This window comes from Ailuropoda melanoleuca, chromosome 2 (assembly GCF_002007445.2).
Source record: "Ailuropoda melanoleuca isolate Jingjing chromosome 2, ASM200744v2, whole genome shotgun sequence".
Classification (NCBI taxonomy): domain Eukaryota; kingdom Metazoa; phylum Chordata; class Mammalia; order Carnivora; family Ursidae; genus Ailuropoda; species Ailuropoda melanoleuca.
In genome coordinates, this window is record NC_048219.1 from 18735116 (window position 1) to 18741484 (window position 6369).

The window sequence follows — 6369 nt, forward strand, 5'->3', positions numbered from 1 at the left end:
ATTATTTACCATGCCGGAGAGGGATTTATCCTGGGAACGCAAGCGTGGTGCAATCTAAGAAAATTGATCGATGTAATGCATCACATCAGTAAAACAAAGGAAAAAACCCACATAATCATCTCAATTGACACAGAAAGGGCATTTGACAAAATCCAACCCTCTTTATGGTAAAAACTCTTGGAACATGATAGAGATAGATAGATAGATAGATAGATAGATAGATAGATGATAGATGATAGATAGATATAGATGATAGATAGATAGATGATAGATAGATGATAGATATAGATAGATAGATAGATAGATATAGATAGGTGATAGATAGATAGATAGATGATAGATGATAGATATAGATAGATAGATAGATAGATAGATAGATAGATAGATAGATAGATATAGATAGATGATAGATAGATAGATANAGGAAAAAACCCACATAATCATCTCAATTGACACAGAAAGGGCTTTTGACAAAATCCAACCCTCTTTATGGTAAAAACTCTTGGAACATGATAGAGATATAGATAGATAGATAGATAGATAGATAGATAGATAGATAGATGATAGATAGATAGATGATAGATAGATAGATATAGGTAGATGATAGATAGATGATAGATATAGATAGATGATAGATAGATAGATAGATAGATAGATAGATAGATAGATAGATAGATAGATAGATATAGATAGATGATAGATAGATAGATAGATAGATAGATAGACTATTACCAAGTATTGCCAAAGATGTGAATAAACTGGAACCTTCATACACGGCTGGTGGGTGTAAATTGGTATAGTCACCCTAGANTATTACCAAGTTTTGCCAAAGATGTGAATAAACTGGAACCTTCATACACGGCTGGTGGGTGTAAATTGGTATAGTCACCCTAGAAAACTGTTCAGTGCCATCTACAAAAGGTGAACAAATGCATAGGCTAGGACCCAATACTTCCATCTCTAGGTATACACAATAGAAACTCGACATATGCCCTCCAAAAGATGGGTACAAGAATGTGTACAGCATTTTCTTTTTTTGTTAAGATTGTATTTATTTATTTGACAGAGAGAAAAGAGAAGGCACAGGCAGAGGGAGCAGCAGGCAGAGGGAGCAGCAGGCAGAGGGAGCAGCAGGCAGAGGGAGCAGCAGGCTCCCTTTGGAGCAGGGAGCCCAACACGGGGTTGGATCCCACGACCCTGGGATCACGATCTGAGCCGAAGGCAGACGATTAATGACTGAGCCACCCAGGTGCCCTCCAGCATTTATTTGTCATAGCCCCAGACTGGGAAAAATGCTTATTGGTAGAATGGGGAAAAAGCAAGAGTGGCCAAGCCTGCAACGAACTGCTGCACAGACGGACCTCACAGCCGCGACGCCGACCAGAAGTCCCCGAAGCAAAAACATGTACCGTGTGATCCCGTTTGTTGAAATTTCAAAACCAGGCAAAGCTACCTATGGTTGGAAAGTAGCCTAGCGGTTACCTTGGTGGGGAGGGGGGGATTCGGGACGACCGGGAGAAACAGAAATCGGGGCTCCGGAGTGCTCATGTGGTCTGTTTCTTGACCGGGCTGGTAGCCGCACGGAGCGCCCACTGTGCAGTGAGTGGCTGAGCTGTGCACTTAGGATTTGTGCTTGGCAAATAAAAGGAGATACATTTGACTATAACGGCAACTACACCCTAAGCCTCTCCCAGCGGTGTGGCCCTGAGATCCACGGGCGTGCATTCCCAGGCCTGGAGAAACCCACTGGCCACTCCTCAAAATTTACAGCGATCCTAACACACGGTGCGCCTTAGGTCCCGTTCCTGAATTACTGCCACCAGCATGCCCCAGGGCCTGAGTCCTCCCACACCTTTCCTTTCCTTGGCCCCGAAGCGCTCAGAGTATGTACCTTCTCTCCTCTCAAAACCTGCTCTTCCAATGCTAAAGCCACCCATGACCTCCCCCAAACCATCTGATGTTGGGCCATGCACCTGAGAAAGCGCCCCACCTCACTAATAAGGAGAGGTTATCACACCCCATCTCCTAAAAAGAATCATCTACTTGACTGCCATCCTNACGCTCAGAGTATGTACCTTCTCTCCTCTCAAAACCTGCTCTTCAGATGCTAAAGCCACCCATGACCTCCCCCAAACCATCTGAATGTTGGGCCATGCACCTGAGAAAGCGTCCCACCTCACTAATAAGGAGAGGTTATCACACCCCATCTCCTAAAAAGAATCATCTACTTGACTGCCATCCTGGCAACTTGCTAGCTGGGGTAGTGGCCTCGGGTAAATCACTTAACCTTTCTGAGGTTAAGGATTAAAAATAATTCCTGCTTTCCATGTTCGTTTCAAGGATAAGAGATAATATGTGTAAACACCGAACACAAAGATTGGCACTTTGCGCGGTCATTTCATTTTTGCTAAACAGCAACAGCAGAAACAAAGGGCACACCCTCTCTAAACCCTGACCTTACCCCGGTTTAGAGGTGGACTTCTTACAGCGAAAGTAAGGAAGCTGTGCCAGAGCTCAAACCATGAACCCAGAGTGCAGACAGGAAATGCAGGCACCCCCTGGCCAGTCTTCCGAACAAAGCAAGACCACCACAGGGACCACCTGCTTCCGTTCTGCTCCTCCCAAGAAACTCACCCCTTCACAATGCAGCCCGATCAGCTTTATCAATACCTCCCAATTCATTCGACAGACATTTATGGGCTGGTATGTGGCATATGCCAGGCACTGCGCCACGTGTTGAAGATGCAGAGATGAGCAAGACAGAAGCCACAGCCCTGCGCTCTGGACACTTGGGACCTAGTGGGGTGAAGGGTTCTCATTGTTAGAAAGGTCTCTGTGTGACACTGTATTGAACAAACAGGACGCATGGCCCAAAGCAACCGTATTCTTGTCTCACGGTTCCTTCAGGCTCTGGTCACTCTTGGGTAACACAGGTGCCCCATTCAGTCATGAGGGTGTGCAGATATCAACACTTCCAAATCCATTCAACGTTACAGCTACTTGCTCCCCGCTCTGCTGAGCTTAGACCAGTGCAGGTGGAAAGCCCCAGGCAGGCCTCTTTCCTCTCTCTCCCTCCCCCACTTGCTAGCTGCTAGAATTGACACTCCCTCCCCCCAGGGTCTGCGGTGAGTGGGAAGGGAGGAGGTCAGGAAAAGACAGAAAAGCTCTTATTTGGTGGGCATGGGGCACCGGCCTCCGGGCTCTCTGGCAGCCAGGTGTTTAAAGTTGACCCTTCCTTTGATGAGTGTTTCTGTAGTTTCTTCGGGGATGGCCCCGGACCCATCACAGAGGGACTCTCACCTGCCATTCCCTAGGTCTAGCAACCCCGGTGTGTTTGTTCCTCCAGGAGACCTGTCGGATGGGACCTATCATGACTCCCTCTGCAGCCACTTGGACACATAGCCCAAAGCTGGTGTATACAAAACACTCAGACATCCTTCACTTGTAAATACTTCTCCCCACTGGGGCAGACCACTCCCGATACACCTCTTGGTACACCATGACCCCCACTTCTCCCCCTTTGTGTTGGAGGGCCCCTTACAGCCCACCTACAGCTCTCTCTACAGGTCCTCTCCACCAGTGTTTGCGGTCTGGCCTTTTAGGACACTTGACACAGGCAAAGGCCTTAAGAGTCATTGAGCCAGTTTTATTATATCACCTTTGAAAATGACCACCTGGGACTGGCCCCTCACTATGAAATGTATCTTGGTGCATCACTTTAAACTCCCAATTTACCAGGCTGTCACCCTCACATCAAGCTGCGACCCCGCTTCCTGAATCCCCTACCCCATCCTGGAGTAGGGGCAGGAACATTCCGAGGGAGTTAAGAAGGAAAACGCCTGGCTCGGAGTTTGGGGCTCGCAGTTGCCTCCCCCACCCCCCTCAACCCCGTCTGCCCCCAGGGACTCAGGGGAATGCGGGAAAGTGCTGTCTTTCTCACCTGTGCTCCAGTATCCCCCAAGCAGAGTGTCACCAGTCCACCCATCTGTGCTAAGCACATCCTTCGACTTCTCTCCTCTACCTGGAGGCTGCGTGGTTAACCTTGCCCACACCTGTTTTCAGCAAAGCCTTTCATTGAATCATTCAACTCCACCCTATCGTGTTTCACTCAGGGAAACAGAACCAGAGAGACTAGGGGACTTCCCAGAGCTGCACAGCCCTGACACGGTGGAATGGGGCAGAATGGGGCACGGAGCGGGGCACGTGGTGGAGCTCTCCTGCCCCTCTGTTCACTGCCGGTCTCATGTCCTCACGTCACCACCAGATAAACACGCCTGTAACTTCTTGGCAGAGAAAACAGGGAAGTCTGCCTTCTGCCTCGGTGCCCCCTGAAATCCTCGCCTGCTTCGGTGGGATGATCTGCAGCACCTTGTCTGACGGCAGTCATCCAAACACCACGCGCTTCCCTTCTGGTGGGTTTCACGCTGCACGCCCCAGAGCATAAAGAATGCATGCTCGTTGGAAGAAAAATCTCATGAAGAATTGACCACGGGCAAATGGAGATGACACAACACTGCCTCAAAAGCGTGGAAGGGACTGTAGACGTTAAGGAGAGAAACCTCCAGAAATCAGATGTGCCCAGTGGTGAGCTGGCAAACACCGAGCAGACGGACGGTGAGGAGGAGCGAAGGCGGTCCGGCTCGTAGCATTCACCGATTTCTGAGGTGTAAATGCTGCCGCCATGGCTGATTCCGTGGCCTTTGTGACATCACGGGGTGCGGAGCTGGGGACAGACGGGCACAGACAGCTCCACCCCTAGGCGTGAGCAGCTCCAGCACAGCCTGGGTGTAGCTCGGGCAAGCTTTGTGACTGTCCTTGTTCACTTCGGCTTCTTGTATCAAAACACACCAGGCATCGTGCTAAACACTGGGGATCCATCGGAAAGGAAAAGAGGTCCTCATCCTCTTGCAGCTCAGTCTAGTGGAGAGATAGACATTTAATCATAAAACCAAGAAGACAAATGTAAAATTGTAACTCTGATAAATGTTAAGGAAGGGGAGTTTATGGTGCTAGGAGGTCATGGAAACAGAGGACAGACAGAGTCAGCCTGCCTGAGGGCGTGAGCACAGCTCTGAGATCTGGAGGAAGCTTTGGTGCATCATCATGCAGAGGGAAAAGAAAAGTATTCGAGCCAGAGGCCGGAGCATGTGCAAAGGCCCTGTGCTAAGAAGAAACTTGCCTGTCACATGATAACATGTAGACTTAATCACCCTTGTCCTTTTCTTTTCCATATTTCTTTAGCTGTAAAGGTTTCAAAAACCAGTCAGAAGCATCCTGGTTGCTGCAAAAGTAATTAGAATCTTTATATCAGGAATGCAACAACAAATATTCAATGCTCTGTTTTTCAGCTTCTCAAAATATGTTTCTGTGTTGAATCCCAGGTCAGAAATGATAGTTTTGAAAACCAAAGTTTTCTATTTGCAATAACTGGGTTTTACTGGGAGAAAAAAAGAGTCTCTCTTGAGACTTCAAAAGGAAAGGGTACAGAACTCAAACCTTAGCTGTGGAATGGAGAGAGGAGAAAGGAGATCCAGCACCCCTGCCCCAGGCAGAGTCAGGGAGGGAGCTGGACCGGGAGCCATCCTCCATGGAGGACATTGGTGAGTCCTGGGCAAGAGAAGGGCAGCATGGAAGCCACGCCAAGGCTCAGAGACCATCACCGAGCCAGCCCTGGGCCACATAAACAGTGTCATCACCACTCCCTGGCAAGGAGCTCTCATTGACAGTTCCTGCAGGTCACCCACAGGTACAGAAGTGTCTGGACCCCAAAGTTGTGCTGAGTGTCGTTGGAGCTGCCCCTGGTCAACCACCCAGGTCACGCATACTCTCCAAACATAGGGTGTTGTTCCTGACTCACAGGGGGGGCCTGGGACGAATAGAAGGCAGAACCCTTAACTGCACTGGGGTGGGGCTGGAAAGTGGTAACACCTGCCCGGTGCACCCATTTGAGAAACAGAACGGCGGAACGTGTGGTGGGAGTATGGTGCAAATTAGGGATGGAGGGGTAGAGGCCACACCAGAGGGCCTTGCAGACCCTGTGAAAGACGGTGTCTTTAGATGAAGCAGCAGGCCACTAGAGGGTGCTAGGCAAGGGAGAGCCGTGAGTTACAACGTGAAAAGAATCTAGAACTGGAATCCTTTGTGCCGGGGGCTAGATGATGGGCCATTTTGGTGGTGGTTCCATCGTCCTCCCATTCTTTCTCAAGTGCTCAGCCCGTCGTGTTCTGGCACTCCTGCTGAGTCTCGTGAGCTCCTTGACCCTCCTGACCCCAGGCTGATTCTGGGGTCCTGATTCTCTTCCCACTGGAAAGAAAAGATGTTAAAACACATGACTGGGCGGGGGGGGGGGGGGGCTAAAAAAAAAAAAAA